Source organism: Sorex araneus, chromosome 4 (assembly GCF_027595985.1).
Source record: "Sorex araneus isolate mSorAra2 chromosome 4, mSorAra2.pri, whole genome shotgun sequence".
NCBI lineage: Eukaryota > Metazoa > Chordata > Mammalia > Eulipotyphla > Soricidae > Sorex > Sorex araneus.
Genome location: NC_073305.1, coordinates 42607856 through 42634476, shown reverse-complemented (window position 1 = coordinate 42634476; position 26621 = coordinate 42607856). Strand labels below are relative to the sequence as shown.

Below are 26621 nucleotides of genomic sequence, written 5' to 3'. Positions count from 1 at the left end.
AAAGGAGTACGTGCTGGCTTAGGCTGATCCTTCTGGAAAACAAGCCTCGTGTTTCCACACGTAACAAATAGGTCGCTCCTTCAGACTCATTATAGTCCATTTATCCCATTATGTGAATCAGGCTGTTGTCTCCTTAGGAAGATCCATTAAAAAGACAAATCTAAAACTCGGTAATAAATCTCCTGGCTTGTATTTCCAAGCCTAAACGGAAGGTTCCTCAAATTGATTTTCTGTCCCGCAAAGACAATTCAAAAAGACTTTAAGAAGACATTATCGATGTGCCACACTCCAAGTGTGCGGCTTAGGAAGCAAACACAAAACTTCCGCAGTGTCGCTGTTTCTTCTCTATGTGCTTCTTTAACTTCAAAACTCAGCGCACAGGGCTGGCACCAAGGGCAGTGGCGTTCCCTGTGGCTCTCACAAAGAGCTATTGATAAAGGTGGACTTTGATATCGAAAGTGAAAATGACTCCTGCTCTTCTGGTAAATAAACGGGAGTGAGGAGAGGGGGGTGGTGTGGTGGGAACTGCCAGCCGCCACAGGCTTCCTAGGGCGTGGTACCCTAGGAAGACAGTTCTCTTAGGTAAGATCTTATGTATTAGGTCTTTTTAGGGGTTTTGTTAAAAAATTGAGCAGCAACTATCAGAAAACAAGTAATTCAGCTGTGATTAAGGGTGGCTCACCCACTGTGAGTGGATGGTAACTGAGTCCCCATCCACAGGGGCCCTGCACTGGCCGGGCCGGGCAGAACCGGAGCTGTGGTTCCGAGCCCACACACCAGCACCTGCACCCACTCCCCAGGATCCGAACTCGAGTCCACAGGGACATCGGGTGCAAAGCTCTTCATCAACTCAGTTGGTGGATTTGAACTCAAAACTTTTCCTCTCGGTACCTCCCCTTTTGGCACCAGAACTCTTTTCCCTTTCTCTTTTGGACAAGTATTTGAAGAACGTCCATTTCTAACAAGACCCACCACGGGAGCCTTGCTCAGTCAGCTTCATCCGCCTCATTATTGCAGACCTGGGTTGTGACACTGGGACACGTCCCCTGATAGTTGCTGAACAGAGAAGAAACTAACTAGCTGTAAGGATACCTGCAAGTTGAGTCACATTTCAATCTTTCGAGACAGTTTCCCAAATGAAGTTCAAGTTACATTGTGGTTTGCACAGTGAATGGGGTGGGGGTGGGCGTCAGTGGGAGGGGATGGAAATATTCCCTGATATTTGGGCTGTAGATATGTTTTCTTAATGCCTGGCCATAGATGTCAATTCATGACATACGTGAAGCAAAAATATTGACGTTTGAATTGAAGGGGTTCTTGTATCCCTACTTTTCCACTTAAGTTTTTCATGCCCTGATATGAGCACATGTATGTATGTGCCTCTGTGTAATGTGTATGTGCACATGTTGACTTGGTTGCATGTGTCTGTGTGTGTATGGACATTATTTGTCTGTAAGAGTATATGAACATGTGTGAGTATATGGGTGTGTGTCATGTATGAGCACATGGTGACATGGATATATGTGTCTCTGTGTGTATATGTGTGCACATGCTGATGACATGTCTCCTCAGTCCTGAGCCAGCCTCCAGAGGCTGAGGAAAAATGATCCAGCAATGGCGCAGCACTACTATCTTTGCTATTCTCTTTGAGATTTGAAAACCACTTTTACCTAAAAGGAAAAAGATGATAGATCCAGTCAAGGAAAAAAAAAATCATCCAACCAGGCATTAACCTACTTTCAGTCAGACATGTGACGTCAAATGCGGTCTTTTTGGAAGTGCCCGAGGTGAGGTGAGGTGAGGTGAGGTGAGGTGAGGTGAGGTGAGGTGAGGTGAGGTGAGGTGAGGTGAGGTAAGGGACAGGGAGAGGCCGCCTCTCTCTCCCGCCTTGCTCCCCCACTGGGTCTGTCCTGTTTCGCTAATGCTGGGTTTCAGCACGTGTGGTTTGAAGGGAGAGTAACAGCAGCTGCCAGGTGAGTGCGACTTAGAGATCACTGTGGCAGGCAGGACCGTGGTCCAGTGTGGTGACTTATTCTCAAGTGTCTGCGGCCTGTGCTCTGCGCCTTCAGCCTCAAGGGCTGGGGTTACCTGCCCAGGGGAGAGCTGGGAGCTCCAAGGAGAGGACAGGAACAGCTGAGTCCCATCTGGGACACAGAGGACCCAACCATGACCCAAGCCCTCTGCACTCTCTGCAGGCACACGTGAGGGTCCCGGAATCCACGGCTGGAACCACACGCCCGGCTCGGACACACCCTGCTCTGAACTCCACTTAAAAAATATTTATTCTTATTTCGGTTGGGGGGCTGCTGTTAGAGAGTGCTGGGAATTGAACCTTCATGCGAAGCACATGCTCCAGCCCTTTGAAGTCATTTCTCTGGCCCCTGGGAAATGTGTTTACTGAAAATGTCACAGAACCGTCTGGAGTGTCCCTTGATTTACTGACTTAAAGCAAACAATAACCCCAGGTATCCTAGTCGCCTAATGCCAGATTCAGATAAAAGTCATCAAAGGTATCTTTCTGAAATTAAACCACTCAGAAGCTTCAACTTTAATCAACAGCCTCGGAGCTGAGCAGCTCCTTTCATGTCTTTACTGAGAATTACTTACTTATTCAGAGTACAGCCCCGGAGACAATGCCTTCCGCGGCCAGGGCATCTTCAGAAGACGCCGAGGGCCCTCCCTTCTCTCCCCGAAAGCAGGGATTCTCAGGAGAAAGGTGGCTCTGAGGGGCATCTGTGATGCCCAGAGACATTTTTGTTGAAATTAATTGTGGTGGGGCGGGGGTCCCTATTGTCACCTGCTGTTGTAGAGGCCAGAAATGCTGCTAAAAAGAGCCACTAGAACAAACAAATTCTCCAGCTGTCTACAGATTGTGATCTTTCTTGCTTCAGTCTGTAACACGGGCAGATTAAGAGAGAATGAACTGCGCGCTCTCAGAGGGGCATTTTGTTCAAAAGCAGAGCAACATCGTCGGGGTGCGGGGAAGCAGGAGGAAGTCAGCCTGGGGCTCCTGTCTCTTGTAGGGCACACAGGGAGCCTGCAGCCATTAGCCCTTCCACCGACTCTGAGACCAGCCAGGGTAGGGCCCTGCCAGCTCTGGGGGTGTAGGAGATGCGATTCTGGAGTTGTTACACATGCATTCTGCTTCTCACTGGGAGAAAATGATTAATTTCACTATCTAAAATTTAAATCAGGGGGCTGGAGCGATAGCACAGCGGGTAGGGCGTTTGCCTTGCACGCGGCCGACCCGGGTTCGATTCCCAGCATCCCATATGGTCCCCCAAGCACTGCCAGGAGCAATTCCTGAGTGCAAAGCCAGGAGTAACCCCTGAGCATCGCTGGGTGTGACCCAAAAAGCAAAAAAAAAAAAAAAAAGTAAAAATAAAAATAAAATTTAAATCACTGCATATACCTCTAAGTAATTGTCTGAAAGTCTCCTATACTACATGCATGTAATAAATAATCCCATTTCGAACTCAGACATATAGTTTTCTGAGACACAGTATTAGTTTCTCCCTGGCCCATGAAAAGTGCTGTTGAATAAACAGGCACTTAATGATAGTCTGCGGAGTCTGGCCCAGAGTACCCTGATGTCCATAGCCAACCCTGCCTACAACCTCATCTTTTTGTGTCCAAGGTAAGGACTCCTATTGCCCACGCCAGCCCATGAACTGTGGGACAGCACCAACTTATTACAACCTAGTAGAATGACTACCAGAAAATTCAATGGTTAGCTTGGCATAGTTTCAGATCCCATTTAACGCCTGTGCTTCCCTTTGCCCTGCTTCCCAAATGAGCCCACACCAAGGAATGATGTGGGGGCTCAGAGCACCTGCCTTGTAAGCATGTGGTCACAAGTTCAATCCCCCAGGGTCCCACATGCACCAAGTGGATCCTGACAGCTCTGCTGTCTGAGTTTGGCAGCTATACCACCTGGGGTCCTGGTACCGTTAGCAAGTGGGCTGGGGATGTGGTTCCGCAACAGAGCAGAGTCCTCACTCGTGTGAAGCGCTGGGCTCTATCCCTGGCACCCCCAAAACCAAAACCAGACCAACGAGGCAATTCCCTTAATATGTTTTTACATGGAGCATTACTGTCATCATTAGAGATCAAACCCAAGACCTCACACGCGTGGGGCGTGGATTCTGCTGCTGAGTCACAAGCCTGTCTTGATACACTCTTGTTTTTAAAACCCAAAGTCAGGGAACTAAACGTCAGAACACGGGAAGGAGCTGCAATCCAGCCACCCTCCACACAGACCTACATAAAGGCGTCAGCCTGTATATCCCCGCCACCCCCCCAGCCCCCACCTGCAAGTTGCAGAAGCCACAATCTCATGGCTGAGAGAGTCAATTTACACCTCTGGAATCCCAACTAGAATCATTCCTCCATGATACCTGCTCTTCTTGCTTTAAAATGATCTGCCACGTTCACAGCCATGCTCAGAGCCCACCACAGGTGAGCAAGTCAGACGCCAAGTGAGAATCCAACACAGTCCGTCCTGGCCCCCCGGGGACGCAGCTCGAAAAGTCCAGCACCTGGAGCTGACACTTAGGAGTCTGCACTCCTGACCTGCATCTAAGCAGCCTGTGGTCTGGGAAGGGGCCTCACGGCGCAGGCACTGGGGTGGGCACTTCCTGGGCCCACTTGCTGGGATTCTCGGGCCGGCAGCTTCATCTTCAGGAGAAGAGCCCAAGAGAGCATGCCCTACGGGAAAGACCCTCTCGGAGTCCTCTGATGAGTTTTTGTTTGTTGGGGGCCATACCCAGCAGTTCATAAGTAAGCAGGGCATACCCAAGGCTTACTCCTGGCTCTGTGCTCAGAGGTCACTCCTGGGGGACTCAGGGGACTATATGGGGTGCTGGGGATTGAACCCAGGTCAGAAGCATGCAAGGCAAGTGCCCTACCTGCTGTATTATTGCTCCAGCCATGGAGCTGCAGGGCCTCACCTGACTTGGACTCATTCAGGCCATGCTGGGCTCTGGACCCACAGCCAAGTGTCCGGTCCAGGGAGGAGGTGTGACGGAGTTTGGCTTAGAGACGCCTGATGACGAAGACCGACTTAATTGTTCTAATTTGAACTCAAGCATATCATTTTCTGTCGTCTGCCAGGTCCTAAGAGCCTCCGAGGGGGGTTGTGGTCAGCCAGGAAGGGAGCAAACAAGACTGGTCTCATGGACAACCCCACCCCCCGCCATCCCAAGAGGAGAGCAGGTCCTCCAGGGGTCACTGCAACACATGACAGCAAGGGGGAAGCACTGGGCTGGGACATGCCACCCCCTTCCTGATCCTGAGGACAGAGAGGAGCCACTTGGGAGGTGTCTGCAGGGAGTCTGCCCCCCGCCACTTCTCCTCTGACATGGTTTTCCATGGGTCTCTGCTTTTCGGGCTCACATCTCCAACAGTGACTGGTCCCCATCCCAGAACAGCAGAACAGTGACTGCCACTCAAAGCCATAAGGCATTGAATTTGCACAATAACGACTACAATAACGACCTCGGACCCCTGGCTATTTCAATTGGCTCTCAGGATAGAGCATAATCAAGCAAAGAACCCCCACAAGGGACATGTTTATCAAGTCACTGGGTGGCACCTGATATCAGGAAACAGGGTAAGAAAAGCAGCACAGTGATCCCCAGGGACAAGACCTTGCTGCTGCCCCCCCACACCCCTTCATCTCTGAGTACCTCCTGCCCCCACCCTGGGAATCCTGGGAAGAGGCAAAAGAAACTAAGCCCTTCCATTCCCTTCTGTGATGTGAACTTTCATCACTGGCTCCTCATTGCAGCAGGAAGGAAAGAAAACCCGTGGCCATGGCTAGCCGTGCGTGCCTTCCTGGGATCAGTCTAACAGCGAGGGGTCCGCCAGCCACCCGCTTCCCCGCCACTCAGCTTAGGGAGAAAGATGTCCAGTGAGCACACTGGCAGCCCAGGGTGAGAAACACTGCAAAGACGATCCTTTCAAACACATCTATCTCCCCTCCAAATATACAGCAAGGGGGATGGGCCCTGTCCTGCTCTGTGGCGGCACCAAACTTAGAGCAGCATCAGACAAAAACAGTTAGGGTACAGCTGCAAAGTCCGGGGTTTGATCCCCAGCACCACAAACAACAACAACAAAACAACAAGCAGTGAGACAGGGCACCACGCACGGGTCTCTGCTGCTCTACCTACCAGCAGCATTTCTTGCAGGACAGAAATGAGTTGCCGGGAAGTCTTGCTATTGTCAATAGCTGATGGTTGTACCCAGGTAGTTACCTACCAAGCTCCCATGCTGGATGCCACGAAGTGACCCACCCATGAGAAAACAGTCCCTGAGGACCAGCCACCCTGTCCTTCGCCTAAGATTCACGAGTCAGCAGGAGCAATGGGTTTCGACCTTGGGTCCCCGGGCATGAAACAGTTTCCCACCACTAAGCTAGAGCAACACAGGGAAATGGAGGGACAGAGAGCAGAGAGCAGAGACTTCCCCTCCCAACTCAAGGCCAATCTGCTTGTCCATGCCCTGAGCAATGATTTCATGGACACTGAGTTATTGATATGGCTAATCCGCTGGCAGAAAACTGCCCTCTTTTCTCTATCCCTGAGAACATGAAGGCCACTGACAGCTGGCCTTCTCCATCTCTGACACCACGCTCGGCCAAACTGTCATCTTCAACAGGATCCCATTAACTCCTAGTTGTCTCTGAGGGAAATGAGTGGCAACCACCCCCCCATGCCCTGGGAAGGTCCCACAGGTGTTTGGGGCCCCAGACCCATCCCTACCACTGCTCCAGGTTCTGTTTCACGTCATCTCATTTGCATCGTTTCCATGAATGACGCCCTGTGCCCTGTTATTTACAGGTCTGGCCTGGGGCCGGCCATGTGGTCCTGCAGCACATTTCTGAGAACTGCTGTTTCCCCATGGCCTGGCCTCCTTTTTTTTTTTTTTTTTGCTTTTTGGGTCACACCTGGCGATGCACAGGGGTCACTTCTGGCTCTGCACTTAGGAATTACCCCAGCAGTGCTCAGGGGATCACATGGGATGCTGGGAATCGAACCCGGGTCGGCTGCGTGCAAGGCAAATGCCCTATCCACTGTGCTATCACTCCAGCCCCAGCCTGGCCCCTTAGCTCCCCTGCTTTCTCTGGCCTTCATCTTCTCCTTCCTCTACCTTTAACTATCTTTGCTAAGCTACTACCTCTTGAACTCCTTTACCTTCCCTGTTTCTCCTCCTTTTTGCAGAATGGAAGGAGCAGGAGTTAACAATAGTAGGGTTATTGGTTGAGAGAGATACCGTACAGCAGGTAAGGTGCTTGCCTTCACATGGTTGACCAGGTTCAATCCCCAGCACCTATATGGTCCCCAGAGCACCACCAGGAGTAATTCCTGAGTGCAGAGCCAGGAGCGACCCCTGAGCATCGCCGGGTATGGCTCCAAAACAAAAGCCAAAAAAAAAAGAAGGAAAGAAAAAAATAATACTAGCATTATTAATAAATCATGAACCCAACATTAGACTATGAATTTAATTTTATAAAATTATGCTATTTTTTTCCATTTTAGGACTAACTTCAGACTGTAAATGGGTATTTAAAGAAAACGGAAAACAATAAATGCTAGAGAGTGTGGCTTTCAGAGCGTGCATTTCATTTGTTCAGGGTTTTTTCCTTGGCCGTTAGAGGGGCAGGGGAAGGGAGGGGAGGGAACAGGTGCAGGGCATGAGTTGATAGCTGAGGGAGCATTGAGACTTATACACAGAAAGAGGTAGGAAGATGTATTATAAACCGAAGGTAAGTCAATTCAATTGGATTTTTTTTTAAAGGTCTTGTTTTTCAAATCCAGGACGATGTCTAAATTATCAAGCGATTTTAAAGGTTCATGTTCTTCTTGTTCCTGAAGCCAATTTAGAGAAATACTAAATGGACAGGGAAAAAAGGAAAAAAAAAAATCAAGGTTTCGGCAGTTTACAAACAACTCATACTGTTTCTCTGAACTGAAACCAGCTCCATCACTGAATCCATCTGCCATTTCCTTAACCAACTTCCGTATCTACAGTCATCTGAAAGCCATCACCTGCTACAAACTAGGGAAGGCGATGTGAACTACCCTTAATCAAGGGACACACATAACAATTGGCTTAATTTCTTAGTAAATTGTTCCTTGCCAGCTGACACGGATTTCATCAAGACTAACAACACAGGCAGCTTTTCTAACTAGAGGGCGGAGAACAGAAAACCCTCCATTAAACTACCAATGAGATTAATGGGCTTGAGTTGCAATTTGTTTTTGGTCTACTTGAGCACATGCCAGCTCTCCATGGTTGCTCCATTTTTCTGGTAGGAAAAGAGCATTAATTTATCTGTAACACACTTGCAAATTTTAGGATCAACAGGACGGTATCATCTGAATGGTATTTTTGAGACATGAGTCCTGTCTGTTTCCTGAATAATATGAAGGCTATTTGTTAGGCATGGGTACAGATCCAGAGGAAGAGGAAATATCAATTTGTCAATTGCCAGGAAGCAAAACAGAGACAGTAGGGTCCAAAATGAGCTAGGCTGCTGCCTGCGAGCTCCATAAGCAGCGAGCAGCTGAACCTGTCACAGCTTGAAAGATTTCATATGGGACACAGACTGAGAGACAGAATTGTAAGCTTAGGAGGAAACGCATAGAAAATTGTTGTCTAGGTGGGGAGACCAATTTTTCCTTATTCCATCTCCCTAGAATCCTCTCCCCCAAAGCATTTTGTTGCTATTATTGGTAGATAGAGGTGCTGTTGGTTTCTAAGCCTATAACTGTTTGAGGATATAATTTCATCCCTCTTCCAAATAAGTGCCCACACTACCAAAGTACCAGTTTTTCCCTGCCCCCAAGTCCATAGGACCCTTGCCCTCTGCCCCCCTCCTGCTCCCTCCCCCGCCCCCGATCAATCCGCCTCCTCTCTCCACTCTGGTAACCTCAGTTCTGCTGTTCAGAGTCCAAAGCTTTGTGTTCCTTCGGGCTTTGTCAGTTCCCTTATTTTGTCTCTTTATATTCGGCACCTGGGTGAGATTGGGTTGATATTTGATCCATTTTTTCAGGCAGAGTTTACTTCTTAGCCATGACCCCCTCCAGTTCCATCCAGGCGGTCAGAAACATGGTTTCCTTATAATCAAGAGTTCCTTAACAAGCAAGATTTCCTTATAATTGAGCAGTACTGCATTGCTAGTACTGCACTGCACATGTAATTCACACCTATTTACTCATCTGCCATTGGACACTTACAAAGTATCCACACTGTCTTTTCAATCTCTTCCTCTTTGAGGTCCCACCGTGCAGGGTGGAGGGGGCTACTCCCGAGGAGCTCAGCACTCACTCCCTGCCGTGCTCATTGGTTCAGTGCAGTGAGGGGGATCCAGCCTGGGGCTTGGGCACTCGGAGCATGGACTCCAGCCCTTTAGGGCATCGTCGAGCCCAGTACATCCACACTGTTCTTAACAGTCAGCTTGATAATCATGGCTCTACTGGCTCCACCTCTCCCTTTCCCCGGTGGCTGCTGTTGATGCCTCTTTGCAAACTCACTCTTCCTCTCGTTACAGCATCTACTGCCAGTGTACACTAACCCTAAACTTCTCGTGGTTCTTCCTTGTCCCTTGACCCCTAAGCCTGGACAGCCCGAGCCCTCTGTTCTCTCTGCACTCTCCTGCAGTGATTTCTTTCTGTCCCTCTACGCTGAAGATGACAATGTGGCCCCCCACGTGGTCTTCCTGTCTGTGTGCAAGAGTTCTGCTCACAGAAAGACGAGCAGTCTCCCTGCTCAATTGTTCCAACTTGCATTGCTTTCTTTCTTTCTTTCTTTCTTTCTTCTTTCTTTCTTTCTTTCTTTCTTTCTTTCTTTCTTTCTTTCTTTCTTTCTTTCTTTCTTTCTTTCTTTCTTTCTTTCTTTCTTTCTTTCTTTCTTTCTTTCTTACTTTCTTTCTTTCTTTCTTTCTCTCTCTCTCTCTCTTTCTTTCTTTCTTTCTTTCTTTCTCTCTCCCTCTTTCTTTCTTTCTTTCTTTCTTTCTTTCTTTCTTTCTTTCTTTCTTTCTTTCTTTCTTTCTTTCTTTCTTTCTTTCCTTTTTGTTTAGCTGGCACTGTCCTTGGACAATCTGCCATTTCCTCTTGAATATTCCAGGATTTTAGCCGATAATAATTTTTGTACCTCCTCCAGCTCACCTGAAATTAAAACGTGCATCTAATTCCTTAAACAAAAGATATATTTTGACAGTAACTTTGAAAGGTTACTTGAAAGCCAATTTAGGGCTATTAGATATTATAAATAGCTTTCAGCCTAGAATGTTTCATCTTTCAAAGTGATTGGACATCTGGTAAACATCTCGCTAAGACTTCCCTCTAGCTCTGCCACTCTCTTGCCTTGGCCTATTCCCCCAGTCCTACTCTGGGCACCTCTAACATCACCTGAAGATGTTTGTTCATTTATAAACTGAAAACAATACACCAAACAATTCGTTTTATAAACCCGTATATCTAAAAAGCTCCAAAAGCCCCTCAAACAAATGTTAGTGAAATTGAATTTAGGAAATAAAAAAAAGTAAAGACCGTGAATAAAATGTTTTAAATTGCAGCTTTGAGAAAGGCAGAAAGATTGACTGGTAAAAGAACAAGCATAAGTAGCCTGGGATTACTTCTGGGTACAGGCCCGTCAGCTCTCCAAGTTAAACATGAATATCTGGGACTATGGGGAGAAAGGGTCTCTTGCTCATTGTTGGTGGGAATGCCGACTGGTCCGGCTTTTTGGAAACCAATACGGACATTCCTCAACAAACTAGAAAATGAGCTCCCATCTGATCTGCAATACCCTGGGGGCCCAAAAATTTGACACAGCAGAAATGCCATCAGCACTTCCTTGTTCACTGCTGCACTATTCACAATAGCCAGAATCTGGAAACAACCCGAGTGCCCAAGAATAGACAACTGGATAAAGAAACGATGGTACATCTTTACAGTGCTACACAATGGAATACTACACAGCTATTAGGGAAAATGAAGGCTTGAAATTCGCTTATAAATGGATGGACATGGAGAGTATCATGCTGAGTGAAATCAGTCAGAAGGAGAGGAGCAGACATAGAGTAAGTGTACTCGTTTTGGGGGTATAAAAATATATATAGTATGAGAATAATATCCAAGGCAGGAAAGAAAAACAAGGGACAGGAAAACTGGCCAATGGTTGGAAGCTTGCCACAAGTGTGTGTAGGGGGTGGGGTGGGGCGGGGAGAAGGGGAGGTGAAGGGAGCTAAAGGCAGTTAGGAGAGAGAGAGAGAGAGAGAGAGAGAGAGAAGGGACCAGTAAGACAATGATAGTTAGAAATGATCACTCTGGACAAGAACTGAGTGTTGAAAGTAGGTAAAGGGATATACATGATAACCTTTCATATCTGTATTAAAAATCATAATGCCCAAAAGCGGGGGGGGAGGGAGAGAGAGAGAGAGAGAGGAGAAAGGAGAGAATGAGAGAATAAAAGTAGCTGACAGAGGCAGGCAGGAAGTAAACTGGGGACACTGGTGGTGGGAAATGTACACTGGTGAAGAGATGGATGTTGGAACATTATAGGACTGAAACTCAACCATGAACAACTTTGTAACTATGTATCTCACTGTGATCCAATAAAAAAATGATAATAAAATAAAATAAATATCTGGGGCTGGGGATGCAGTTCAGTTGCAGAGAACATATCTGGCATGTGTGAAATCCTACATTTAAGTCCAGTACAACCAAATCAAAGTAATGCAACTCTTTTTGCTTCATACAGAATATATAAAATTGAATGGCTCACACCCAAAAAAATCACTTAGGTAAACCAGAGATTTAAATGAGAAAGATGAAACACAAAAGTTTTAGAAAATAATGAAGGATGGGGCCGGAGTGATAGCACATGCACGGGTAGGGCGTTTGCCTTGCACTGGGATCCTAGCATTCCCTACTGCCTTGCACTGGGATCCCAGCATTGCAGTGCAGAGCAAGAAGAAAACTGGGCACTGCTGGGCGTGGCCTCCCACCCAAGACAAATCAACAGCAACAATTCAGCAGGGAAAAAGCACTTGCCAAATGAGGATACCGAAATGGCTAATAAGGATACCAAATGATGCTCAAACCCACCAGGATTAGGGGAAACTAAGATATACATTGCAATGAGACACCAGATTGGCTAAAAAAAAAAAAAAAAAAAAAAAAAAAATTAAAATTGGGAAGGGGGCATGACTGTTATATGACTGTTATTAGGCTTTCACACATGAACTATTCCAGCACCAGAGGCCCTCCACCAGAGGTCAAGGGGCAGTTTCCCTCCACTACTGTCCCAGTGTTGACCCCGCCCCCACCTCACCCACCAACCTTCCCACTGACATACAAGGACCAGTTCTCAGTTTCTGTTGTCTTTGGGTGTTTTTATCCCCTTATTCTGTTACTTCATACCCCACATACGAGAAGTCACTCTGTGCCTGTCCATCTCCTCCTGACTAACTTCACTCATTCTCTAGCTCCATCTGTGTGACAGCAAATTGCAGGATTTCTTATTTTTTTCTATAGCAGATTGGCTACATTTTATTTCGTTTGTTTGTTTGTTTGTTTGTTTTGAGGCCATATCTAGTAGTGCTCCGTGCTCAGGGGTAGCTCCTGCCGGTGCTTGTGGGGCGGAGGGCAGGGCATGTGGTGCAGGGGACTCCCGCATGCAAAGCACGCACTCCAGCCTGCAGAGCCATCTCTCCCAGACAGGCTACATTTTGAAAGTCCGACAACATCCACTGTCCTGAGGATGTGGAACAAGCAAGTGTCAATGTATTCCTACGTGGCTGTGTGAATCAGCAGAACCACTTTGGGAAATCAACACAAAAGCAGAACACCCACTGGGCCCACGATGCAGCAGGCCCGGGTCTAGAATCTACTGAATCCCAGGAGTCAGGGCTGCGGGCCAGAGGATCCAGATGGGAATGTTCATGGCAGCGCTGTGAGAACAGAAGAAAGGGGGGTGAACACCCAAACAGAAATCAAATGAGTACCTATCAACGCTAAAATGAACAAATAAATTGCGTTGTGTTTGTACAAGGGGACGTTACAGAGTACTGAAAAACAAAATGGGCTAGAGCTACATCCAAGAATATGGTACGTATTAAAAAACATAATGTAGGGCCCTGAGCAATGGCACAGAGGGAGGGCGTTTGCCTAAGACTTGGCTGACCTAGGCTCAATCCCCGGCATCTTATATGGTCCTCTGAGCACTGCTAGGAATAATTCCTGAGTGCAAAGCCAGGAGAAACCCCTGACTATTGCCAGGTGTGACCTAAAAAAGCCATCCCCCCAATAAATAAACACACATAATGTCAAGGTCTCCTAATGGCCAAATATGGCCATGTTTGCATTAAAACTGTACATAACACATTGAATAAATGAAAGTCAGGGGCTGGAGCAATAGCACGGCGGGTAGGGCGTTTGCCTTGCATGCAACCGACTTGGGTTCGATTCCCAGCATCCCATATGGTCCCCTGAGCACTGCCAGGGGTAATTCCTGAGTGCAAAGCCAGGAGCAGCCCCTGTGCATCGCCAGGCGTGACCCAAAAAGCAAAAAAAAAAAAAAAAAAGGAAGTGAACATATGTTTTTCATGGGGAAGGTAGGGGAAGCTGTGACACAAACTTTCAATCCATAACATTAGTAAAATAAACGGCTGGGGAGAAGCAGGCAGAACGGTTGCCCACAGACACCCTGGCCCTAATATCTGGATCTTGAAAATAGGTTAGCAAGGTGGCTAAAAGGATTTGCAGATGTCATCAAAATAGGGGGGAATACCCCAAACTTGACTGAAGTGGGTGCTACCCCTCCCTAGGGGGTTCCAGAATAACGTGTGGGGGTGGTGAAGGTAGGGGCCTCAGATGAAAGATGGGGGGAGGGGAAACATGGCACTTTCTGTCTGCCTAAAGGTAAATTTCCAGGAGATACTGGGTGTATATTTTCTGAAGAGGGAGGTGGTAGGTCAAACAAATCATCTAGGTAAGATGAATGGGATCACCAGGGCAGGTACAAGCAGAGATCTTTCTGTAGCCGGTCAGAGGGAGTCAGAAGAGGATGCCACGGGGTCTGGAGCAAGAAAGGGGCTGGGACGCTGTTGCTGGAGGACTTGTAGAGAAAGCAGGAAAGGGACCGGATCTTAGCACCTCAGCCCTTCCATCCATCGCCTTCACTGTCAAAATGCTACCATGGATACGTAGGAGGAAGTCATCCACCTCGGGACAGGCACATCTAAGAACTCGAGCCCACGTGCCACCGTGCCAGTAGGCCGGGAGGTGACCACAGCAAAATGGCAGGGCTGGATCTCAAAGTCCGAAAAAACACTGCAGAGTAAGACCAAGAAACAAAGGTTAAGCTGCCCAAGAAGAAGCCGGAAGCAGTGAAGCACATCCTACATGACGCCACTTCCGGGACTTCAAGGAGCCCACGGAGGTGAAAGCCTATGGCAAGCCAGGCAATAAATGATGGTAAATGCTAGTAGCAACCCGGAGAGGGAGAAGCAATGGTGTGATGGGGAAAGGCCATGCAGAGAGCTTCTGGCAAGATTTTATTTCTTCATCTCGGTGGTGGCCGTTTAATGATGTACTAAATTATACATCCACGCTTTGTGTTCCGCTGGTTTTCAACTACTGGTCCATGAGCTGGAGCCCGTGGGCAGGTATAAAATGAAGAACCCCACTGCTCTTGTCTATACCTGTGTACTACTTCATAATGAAAGAAGTCATAAGAGCTATTCTTGTATTTGCAGAAAACAGCATACGATCTTTTTAAAAATGTGGGTTTTCTTTTTCTTTTTTTAAATTTTTTAAAATCTGTTTTACTTTAGGCCAGAAGACTAGACAAGAGGGTTATATTTGAATTCCTATCTGATATGGTTTGGGAGTATCACTTTTCCTCAGACCCCCCCCTCTTTTTTTTTTTTTGGAACAGCAAAACAAAATCACAGACCAACTGAATCAGAAAGTCAGGAGGTGTGGGAGTTTGGGGAGGCAGAGATAGTACAGCAGGCGAGGCACTTGCCTTGCATGTGACTGACCCGGGGTGTGATCCCAGACAACTCATACTAGTCCCCTGAGTCCCGTCAGGCGCGGAGCCAGGAGTAAGCCCTGAACACTGCTAGGTGTTGCTGCAAAACAGCAACAAAAAGGAAACTTGGAAAATTGGGACCAAAATTCTGTGCTTTTACAAGACATGCGGGTGATTTGGATGCTCGCTGATACTGGAGAATCTTACCTCCCTCATTTGGGATGGGTAATTACTGAGCCTGCATGGCTCTTAGGGGGTTAGCACCGCCTGCGAGTGTTCACCGTGAGGGACAAGCAGGGGTTCTGGGTACGAGATTTGGGCCTTTCTGCACTCTGACCCTGTATGCCAGCACCGGTCTCCCTCTCCTGGGGCTGTGCTGACGGAGGAGCTGCCAACGCATGTCCCCTTTCACAAAAGTATCACCTCTTCCCTCCCGACCAGAGAAAAACTCTGTGAGGAAGGTTAATTTTCTGATTCTAAGGGAGAGCAGGCAAGCCAGAGTCAGCGATCTGCCAGACAAACTTCCCCTCTACAAGGACTTGAAAGAGGACCTGGCGGGCGCCTGTGACACGTTGCCAAGGCAACAGGCTCTGCGCTCCCACTGCTGGCATCTTCCCAACCTGGCTTCGGGCACTCACTTGGCCCCCAGTCCTTTATGATTTAAGCTGTTCTTTAAAGTCTTTTAAATAGAAAAGAAGTGTAGGAGAGAAAAAAAAAAATCTATCCTTTCACCTTACCAGAGCCTGGTTACATCTTGTAGCTTGACCCTTCCCCTGGAAACATTTAGTCCTCGATGTAAATACAGTGCCAGAGTGGCGAGATTTTGGAAGCAGCAATTTTCACTTTGCAATCTTGAAAATCCTGCTGTCTTTGGAAATCAACGCCTGAAGGTAATGGTTCAAAGAGTTATGGGTTTGGATGAAAAGAAAGTACGCTCCCAAACCACAACTGGCATGGGAGTGGGAAGTGAGGCCACAAAAGGATGAGCAGGAAGGCAAACAAGTCCATGGGACGAAAGATGGAAGACAGCTGGGAAATGTGCAAAACAGGTACTATTCTGTGGAATTAAGCTACTACCACTGGTAATTGTTTCAGGTTTGGATCACAGGATTGTGAAGGAGAGGAGGGGAGGGAAAGAGAGCAGCTCCGTCTTCTAGCTATATATGCCAAACTCTGTACAGATGAAGCAACCTGATAGATGGTATCTGGGGCTTGCTGCAGAATGATTCTGGGTACAGGGCTGTCAATGAAATAAGCCAGCAATGGAGTGAGTAATGGCTATTGAACACAGCTTGGGCAAGAGTGTTTGACGGTTTTCCCTACTGCTTTCACTTTTTGGGGGTCTAAGTTGGAAATTTTCCATAATAAATGTTGCCCCCCCCAAAAATAATAATGAGGTAGAGGAGAAAGACAGGAAGATAGAGAAAGAAAAGCAGCAGGGGAAGAGGGAAAAGTATGCTCAAGAACAAAGGGAAGGGGCTAGGGAGAAGAAAGGAAGAGGGAGTTCTAGAAACAGCAGAGAGGGAAAGAGGGCGAGAGAGAGAGAGAGAGAGAGAGAGAGAGAGAGAAACAGACAGAGACAGAGAGAGACAGAGAAAGAGAGTGAGAGAAACAGACAGAGACAGAGAGACAGAGACAGAGAGACAGAGACAGAGAGATATGTCAAGTGGAGGGCGTCTCCCACTAGTGAAATCTATGTGGTATACCCGACTGGGGGGCTGTTCCTGTGTTTCCCTGGCCCCGACATGGGCCAAGGTTCCACTGCTGGGTCCCATCATGCACAGAAGACTGAACATGGAAATAAGGAAGGAAATCAGACACCCCAAATTAAGAATCAATGAAAATGAGTTCAAATTAGAACTCCAGACAGGCAATTCCCAGAACCAAATCGGCAAAGTCAACTCGTGACCACTCCCCTGTGGGAAGAGGAGAGACACGGAGCTAATCCAAACAACAAGTCCTGCTAGTTTCCATTTTGTTTTTGATCCCACATTTGAAACAAACATCAGGGTCTTGCTCAGCAAGCACCAAGAGCAAATGAACTCCACCAGCATCGCCTTCAACCCTGCCTCTTTGTCTCCCTTCTCAGACTTGTCTGATTCTTACAGGAACACCCAGGGATTGCTCCTCGGTGATGCAGATGACGCCTGATAAAAAAAATCAGGCCACAATCTACTTCAATCAAGAGGTACAGCCAGAATAATCAGCTCGGGCCACCTTGCCAGAGATGTCTCTAACTCCGGACACCTTGGAAGCTAAGCCTGTCCTTCCTCACGCAGATCTGGGTGGTCTGGGTCTGCCGACCCCCTTGCAATCCCCGCAGCCGGAAGCTGAGCTGGGGGCAGGGAAGGCAGGCTCTGCTTTCTCCTCCACAAGGCTGCCCTGGGCCCCGTGGAGGGAGCAAGTGCTTCGAAAATGATTCTCTCTCTTGCCGCAATCTGGGCCCTTGTTCCCTCTTCCTCAGTCCATGCTCAGCCATTCAAATCCAGCCGCTGGTGGCTCACTTTCCTTCCTCGTATGATCCAGGCTGGGGAATAACATTTGAACAAGTGAAACGGCGCGGTGCTAAAAGACATTAAGTGATGATCGCTTTGGCTCGCCAGAAATGCACTCGTTCCAGGAAAGTGTACATTTTTTTTTTCTTAATTCAGAGAATTAAGTCTATTATGTAAGGGAGCTGAGAACACAGCTCAAGAACTGGACTGTTCTACAGAAATTCCCAGCTGGGTGAGGCAGGAAGAATGAGGCCAGGACCCAGGCTTTCGAGATGGTTTTCTCCATTTGGGAGAGGAAGATTACATATCGGAGTCGCTTAATTTCTAAACTACTCTGGTAGAGCTGGGAAGATAGCTCAAAGTGCTACTGTAAGACCTCTGCATGTAGCAGGCCTGGGTTCCATCCCCAGCATCGCATGGTCCCCTAAACACCTCTAGGAGTCACCCCCTGAGCACCAAGACAGGAGCAGCCCCCATGAACCACTGACACCAAAGCCAAATAATGAAATAATGATTGTGTTAATGGTCAGCTAGTCATCTGCTAGATGATCCATTTTAAAAATCAGGCTCTATCACTGTTACTTGTAAGGGGCTCAGATTTGCCCAAGCTAACAAGGCATCGCCAGCTCTCACTTCACTGATCCATGACCCGTTTAAGATTGCCAAAGTTTTATCAAAAAGCATGGGTTGGACTTCTAGCCTAGATAGAGTCGAGAACCTGGAACCCGGAGATTTCTGCAGCATGGGGAAAGGACCCTCTTCCTCCCTGCATTTCCGAGTAAGCCCTCAACCAGGTGAAATGCAAACCTTAGAAAAGGAGCAGAGAGGAGCTGGAGCAATAGCACAGCGGGTAGGCATTTGGAGACCCGGGTTCGATTCCCAGCATCCCATATGGTCCCCTGAGCACCGCCAGGGGTAATTCCTGAATGCAGAGCCAGGAGTGACCCCTGAGCATCGCCGGGTGTGACTCAAAAAGCAAAAAAGAAAAGAAAAGGAGCAGAGAGCTGGAGGCGCAGCGTCTTCCCAGGGAGAGGCTGGGGAGACAGCAGAGATGGGGGATGAATCACGGGAAAGGAGACCCGGGGTCAACCTGTGAGAGCAGAGGAGGGGGACAGAGACCAACAGGTGCAGGACACAGAGGCATTTCCCTGGAGCACAGAGGACACTGGGGAGCAAAAGGGCAGGAATGGCAGGCCCTAGACCGAGAGCAAAGAGCCAAGCCAAACAGCCAAGACTGGTGGGGACACACCCCGAATCCACGCTGCGGCCGGGACCAAGGCCCTGGGACAGCTCTGAGAGCCTCCTGTGCAGTGCTGTTGCCTCCACAGCCCCTTCCCCGAGGCTGCACAGGGCCTGGTCACTCCCATCAATACCTGCTCGCATTGCTCCTGTCAAGGCGGCTGCCGTGTTAAGTTACAGTCTTGTGGATGCAGCTGCCCGTCTTTGTTCTCCTGTGTATCAGCCCCGCCTCATCCCTGTGGCCCCAAGCACCGCATGTTTCGGCCAGCCGCCACTGCACGTGTGAGAATAAAACCCGCGTCACCCCCACTGACTCTCCAAGGAGGTGTTCCGGTCTCAGGAAACCTACTGGCGGAGGCATCGCAACTGTCTGGGCTGTTGCCAAGTAACGAGCACTGAGAGCAGGATCCCGAGACTCTGCTCGCTGAGTCAACCACTAATGGCTACCCAGGATTGACTGGGTGGGAGGAGGAGGGAAGCCCAGGTTGGCACAGCAAGGAGGGGTGACCCGGCTTGCCCCATGGATGGGTGGAAACACCTCCCCCCCCACACACATATGTGAATACTGGAACAGGATGGGGGATTCCAGAAGCCAACAAGCCTGGGAAAGGGAGAGGGGGTTAAGGTTTGGATCTGACAACTGCCAGCCCTGACGCTCCACACTAACTCCTGCCTGCTGGGCTGGCCCCGCTCGGGCTTCCACAAGGGGACATGAGAGCCACGTCTCTGCCCACCGGCCCTCTGAGTGCTCTCTCAGAGCAGGCAATCGCAATGCAGCATTCCAAGTGGCCAGCCTCCAAAGGCACGTTCACTGACACAGCCACACACACTCGCACGGACAGCGCTGCCGAAGCTCAGTGGGGCGTAATCCCAGGGGAGACCATGTGGTCTGGGGGAAGCAAAGCTTCTTGGCCACTGTCCAGCAGTGGGCAGTGGCCTACGTAGGGGGGTGCCTGGGAGGCGCTGGCGAAGTTGGTAATTCTGCTAATGCAGATCTCCCACGGAGAACACTTTAGCCATAGGAGGGCCACGGACACGCTGGTGGCGGGTGGTGGCGTCAGAACGTGGAACGCCTGAAACATGACGCCTCACAGTCTAATAAATCACAGCATCCAAACAGAAATGGAAATAAATGAAAACATCAGGCCAGAGAGATAGCAGCAGCCCTCAGGGGCCTCCTTGAGCCCGGCCAGGGGTGATTCCTGAGCACAAAGCCAGGAGCAAACACACTGTCAAGCATATTGCTGGTGGTATTCCCAAAACAAAACAAAGAAAGATGGCACATAAGTGAAGGGAGCAGGGGAAGGAAACTTAGGAGGTGCCCTGGCCGCCTCGGTGCAAGGCTGGCTCAAGCGGACAGGTAGGGACCTGAGAAGCAGGAAGCCGGCGAGGACTGATCTCTGTCTGGCACGTGGCTTTGCACGGGGTGAAGAAAACTCCAGAGATGGGCTTGGCTGGGGGCCCACGGATGGAAGGTGACAGCTTCTGCTGGGAGAAGCCCCTTTGTTAAGCGGTGCCATTTCGTTATGAGTTCCAGCGAGGCAGATTATGATGATCTCAGTTCTTCCTGAATTTTTGTGCACAATAACTGACCCAATTTATTAGAATCAAACCTAATTTGCAAAGAAATTAAGTTTACTGTAAGTATTCAGTAAAGTTTAGGTAGAGGAGGAGAAAAGTCCATTTCAGTATCATATCCTTTTGTAAATGTCAGATTGTCGTCAACTTAATCTTTTTTGTTTGTTTCTGGGCCACACCCAGCTGCGCTCAGGGCTTACTTTTGGCTCTGCACCCAGGGTTCACACCTAGCAAGACTCAGAGGACCACACGGGGGGCATCGGTGATCATACCTGGGTTGGCCCTACGCAAGACAAGCGCCCTACTCACTGTAATCCTCTCTCCAGCCCTAATTCATCTTTGCTTGTTTGTTTGTTTTGCTTTTTTAGGCCACACTGAGCAGTGCTTAGGGTTCCTCCTGGTGGGTTTCAGGGGACCACACAAGGTACCAAGGATTGAACTCAGATCGGCCTTTTGTGTGGCAAATATGGCATGTGTATGTCCCATTATACTATCTTTCTTTCTGGTCCCTCTGGTCCCTACTTAAATCATTTTTAAGAGTTTTCCCCTTTATTCATGAACTGAAGTAACTCTTAAATTGTTCTAATAGCTGGCTATGAATTGCCAAATTACTGTTTGCTGTTCTGTCTGACTGAATTACATAGGTTAGAATCTGAAGACCATCCTTGTTCAAAGAGCATGCCAAGTGAAAATGGAGAACATGGTATAGACTGAAAAAGATCTCCACAGTGATTGCACTTGGACAAATCCTAGGTGAGTTTTCTGGCCATCAGAGGGTACTATTGAGCAGGAGGACTGCGCCCCAAGCACGCACGCGGACGTTGGGCAATCATTCTCCACTGGCAGTTCCCAGAGCTCTCACCACGAATTTCTGCGTACTCATTTAATTCCACTTTAGTCCTCTCCCCCCTTTTGTCCCTATAAAACTTTCTCTTACTCTGTATCGAGAATTGAGACACAACTCTTTAATTGGACAGACTTCGTCTTAGGACTGAGAGCCTGAGTCTACAAAATAATTGAATCAATCAATTTTTTCTGAGTCATGGAACTTCTCAAGCGGAACCACACTAGACAAAGAAGACAATATGCTTTGCCGGGTGGACTCCTGAGAATCACTGGGCTAAGGTGACTATTTTGTCCTCTTTCGATCTGTGGGGCTGAACCCAAACAAACAAACATAATGAATTATCCTGACACCCCCACAAGGAAGGCCGGCCCCACATACCTCGAATCAGGACATATACTGGGCCAGACACTATGTCCAGAGGATGACACGGTGGTTCTACCCTCGAGTTAAGCCCCCAAAGTGCAACCACTGATTTGAAATTCCAGGTGAAAGTTCTGGCCAATCAAATGGCTGCTGCTTTGATCCAAACCATGAAATTTGCCTGAGCCCAGTGCAGCTCAAATTATACCGACACTTAGGCCGCTTGAGATGGGGTATCCTCCTGCCTGCCCTGCAGGTCCTCCTGTCCCCCAGGACTAACACAATGGGGGGGGGGAACGAGGTACTCACTGGGTACCATACCGCCCCCCCACCCCTAATCCTGTGCCATCAAATGCACTCCCTGAACACTTAATGGGCAAGTTGCCCAAGAACCCTACCCACTCCCTGGGGTACTTACTGCACTTGTGAACCCTATGTCTGGACTTACCTGCCCCCTCTTTGAACAGGCACATGTGAACTGGGAGGTCTAAGTAGGGAACCACCAATCACTAACCCTTCGAATTGACCCAATATCACATTCCTTGAAAATGCCCCTAACACACAAATTACTTTTTCTAAGCCCTGGCTTTAGCAGCCCTTGCGAGTGAGGTCCATCCTTGTGGCTCGGCAGGTCACCACACCCCACAAACACGCCACACAGATGGGATCCACTAAGGCCCTGGATGGGTTATGGGAACAAGTACCACAAACTGAGCTTTACAAAACAGGATGGCTTTGCGTCTACTCAGGGGCACACGAGTGGCACTGGTGCCATCAGAGACCCCATGCTATTCATACATCCCAGGTCATGCAGCCAGCATCACCCAAATCCTTGCAGGCCACGTAGAAGGCCACGACCCAGCTGGCACCCTCTCCAGTCATGCCATCAAGCAGCTGAGCTCCGCTCACAGGACCATAAACGGCCCTTCAATGCCTCATCCCCCTGATCTCCCGGTGTTCTTTTTAGCTGTAGCTACAATGTCAGTCTATCCCTATACCCCCCAGGGTCACAGATTCGGAAGAAGGGCCCATGGGCTGTAGAGGTGCTGAGGGAACAGCAGGGGTGGAGGAGAGGCTGAGGGCGATGCAGGACAAGCTGTGTGGCTTCACAGCCCCTACGTCAAGGCTGTGCTGGGCCTGCCCTGCTCCTGCCCTGCTCCCTCTCTTTTTGGGAACAGTCTTGCTTATGGGCCCACAGACCTTTATTCTCTCCTTGTGTATCAGCCCTGCCTCACCCTGCCTTGGTGCATCTTACATGCTCTAGTTGGCTTCCCCCAGACAAGAGAGAATAAGCCACATCAACCTCACGGAGTCCTCCAAGTTGGTTTTATTTCTGGTATCGGTAAACCTGTTGAGGAGACATTCTATCTCTCCGGGTTGCCGCCACGTGATGCTATGCAGTCTGGGGACCGATAACTCGGCCTCTGACCTCTGGAGTTCCAGGTGGACTGTGAAGCCAGGTGGCTGAGAGCAGACACTGCCCCGAGCCCTTCTGTAGCTACTGCAACTGCAGACTGAGACTTCTCACATGGATCTGGCTGGACCTACAACACCTGTACCGCTCTCTGCTCTCTGCAGGCCGCTCGGAGAAGGGGGTCAGAGCCTACAGGTCAGTACTGGACACGGCCAAGGGGTAGCTGAGGGAGATCTCCCTCCTGCCCTCCCTTCCTTCCTAGGTCCTTTCTGGTTTAAGGCCAAACCCGACAGTGCTCAGGGCTTACTCCTGGCTCTATGCTCAGGGATCACTTCTGGCGGGGATGGGGGGCACAGTAGGGGGTAATGGGGGATCAAACCCAGGTCAGCCACACGCACAGTGAGCTCTCTACCTGCTGTACTATTTCTCTGCTCCCCTGCCTCCCACTCAGTTTCAACACTAGCAGCTCTGTGGGAGTTGACTGGCAGTCAACTCTGCTCTCCGCTGCCTCCGCCTCTACCCAGTGTGGGCACTAGACTGCTAATCTCTACACAGGTGCAGGTGTCGGGGTACAAAGTAACAGACCCACAGTTTTCCTGGGGAAACATCTGGGGCTCCAGCCTGCAGCCTGCAGATCTGACACAAGGCCGGCACAGCAGGCTTGGGGAGCAAAGGGCTCGAGTCAGCACATGCTGCTTCCTATACTATTTCAAACCAAATGAGCAAATAGCCTAAATGACAGTATAAAATAAAGCTCAGGAAAAGATCTAACGGAATGGGTTGGGGCAGTTTGCCTTAAGAAAAGTTTTAAACAGAAGTTATAACAATGTTAAATGGAAGCAAATAATTGATAAACAAAATGAGATTTTGAGAAGCAACTTGGAAGGCTTCAAAAGAAATAAAGGAAGCAAACACAGTCGCTGAACTATAGAATACAATACAGCTTAATAGTAGCAGGAAGAAATAGCCAACGGAAGGAGTGCATTGGAAAGCAAAGTAGGAGAAAACACCTAAACAGAAAAGCAAAGAAATAGGGAAAAAGAACTGAAAAACATGGAAACAGTTTAAGAACTTTATCAGACTATGATGAGGAACAACAGCATCATCTGGGAGTCCGGGAGAAGAAAAAGGCAGAAACCCTATTTGAAGAAAATAACGGTTAAGTTATATATAATGAGAGTAAAATTATAATCAAGGTATATTAAGAACTCATATAAAGCAACCAAAAATCAAACAACCCAGTCAAACACTGGGCAGAAGATGTCAATAAACACTTCTCAGAGAGGGCATACGATTGGCCATTGGTAAAAACAACAACAAAAACCCACGCATCATCATCATCATCACAATCAATTTATTTGGAAATGCAAAGTAAAACCACAAAGAAATACAGTAACCTCATCCCTGCGAAAATGGACATTCATTGCAGGTGGCAAACACAAATGATGAAGACGGTGAGGAGAAAAAGAAAGTCTTAAACATTGCTAGCAGAAATGTAAATTTTAGAAAACAATATGAACCTTCCTGAAGAAGCTAAAGATACAGAAACATAGGGTCCAGCAACCCCACCCTTGGATATCTATTAGAACAATATGAAAATAGGAACATAAAAAGTTACAGCAACAATTATCTGTATTATATACAACAGCACAGCGGGTAGGGCGTTTGCCTTGCATGCAGCCGATCCAGTTTTGATTCCTCTGTCCCTCTCAGAGAGCCTGACAAGCTACCAAGAGTATCCTGCCTGCACGGCAGAGCCTGGCAAGCTATCCGTGGTGTATTCTATATGCCAAAAACAGTAACAAGTCTCACAATGGAGACATTACTGATGCCTGCTCGAGCAAACTGATGAACAACTAGATAACAGTGCTACAGTGCTGCTATTTACAATGGCCAAAATACAAAAGTAAGCAAAATGCTGGTTAACAGATGATTGTTCAAAGAAGATGTGGCACATAAATACAATGGAATAGTATTCAACAAGAAAGCAAGGTGATGTTTTGCTGTTCATGGAAAACTGGGGAAGATGGCTGGAATGGCTAAATTTTATGCTTGGCATGCAGGGCCCTGGGCTTGATCCTCATCACAGTTGTGTCTTTGAGCACTGCTGGGTGTGGCCCAGAAGAAAAAAGAAAAAAAATGGTACCGGAGGGGATTTTGATATAGAAAATAAGTCAGAATGAAAAAGAATTATCAAATGTGTTTATAGACAATGATAAAAAGACAAAAGAAAACAAGAAGATACACCCAGTAGATGTTGACAGAAAAACTAAGACTACCTGGAAAGGTGGGGGATGGAAAAAACATAGGGAGTATTGGGGGAAAAAAAGGTGGCAGGTAAAAAAAAAATGCACACATATTCATTTATAGGCATGTATATATACTGATTAGAAATAAAAATAAATAGAAACTGCTAAAAAAAAACAGTATTTTAAAGACTGGTAGAATTGGCAAAGGGTCAAATAGAACTAGAAATAAAGAAAACAATGTGGAGCTTCCTTGAGAAGCTAAAGACACAGTTATCATAGGACCCAACAATCCCACCCTTGGGTATCTATTACAAGAGAACACAAAAAGATCACAGGCACCCAGTCTGTTTCCACTGCTCCCATTTAAACGACTAACAGAATATAAAGATGTTCCAAAGACACGTGCACCAGCACTCATACCGAAAACAAGAGAAAGTACCGTCCACATGCCAGACGTTTCAAGGGGACGCGGCCATACTGTAGAAAAGTTCTATAAGTCAAACAGCATTTCCCCTCTCTCGAGCGGGAGCAGGCTCCGGCAGCCCCTCTTCCAAAGGGCAGGGTTAGAGGGTCAGTGACCGGGGCAGAAAGAAGGCGCACCCACAAGACGACTCCAGCTCCAGGGGCACAGCAGCACAGCTGGCTGAGATGCCAAGCTCAGACTGGCAAGACGAGACCAAGGAGAATTACACCAGGAGCAAGAGAGCCCCCAAACCTCCAGAGAATGATGCCGATGATGCCAAGACGGAGAGATTTATGAATTCCTAAACTGGTTTACTAGCTCATCTCACTCAGGAAATGGGAAAAGTCTACAAGGAGGCATTCGGAATCAAAAGTGGGGGCACGGGGCTTGCAAACTCATTAAAAAGATTTACTACGAAAAGCAAAAAATAATTTTCAAAAGCCTCTTGTATCCTCAAGAAAATTTCCGTACATACAGAGCAAGGGAGATAAGACGGCAAAATAAGAAAAGAATCTGGCCAAGAGGTTTGAGAAAGAAAACATGAGCTGAGAGAGATAAGGAGAAATAATAAATCTAAAAAAAAAAATACAGTAGCAAAATTAACATCTGCATTGGAAACCAGACAAAGCAACGGTGATTCAATAGGAACTGAATCAGCCGTGTGGAAAGCAAACATCAAAAGCTCTTCCCCAGGGTAGAGAAGAACAAAGAGACCCAAATCAGGAGAGATGGTGGAAACAGTGGAGCCTGAACAGGACATCTAGGAGAGTTAAGGGTTTGAGAAAGAGCCTCTTTCTCAAGGGGGTCACAGTGGGAGACCTTTCACGGGGGTTGGTCACTAAGCCAGAAAGATAGTATAGCAGGGAGGGCATTAGCCTTGCCTGCAGTCGACAGGGGTTCGATCTCCAGCATCATAAATGGTCCCAGAGCT

At 48.1% G+C, this 26621-nt stretch overlaps 1 protein-coding gene across 1 annotated transcript in view; it reads right to left on the bottom strand.

The window, feature by feature from the left end:
• The window catches only part of LARS2 (leucyl-tRNA synthetase 2, mitochondrial), a 149475-nt gene that overhangs the window by 90593 nt on the left and 32261 nt on the right, over window positions 1-26621 (bottom strand). The window lies entirely within an intron of this gene.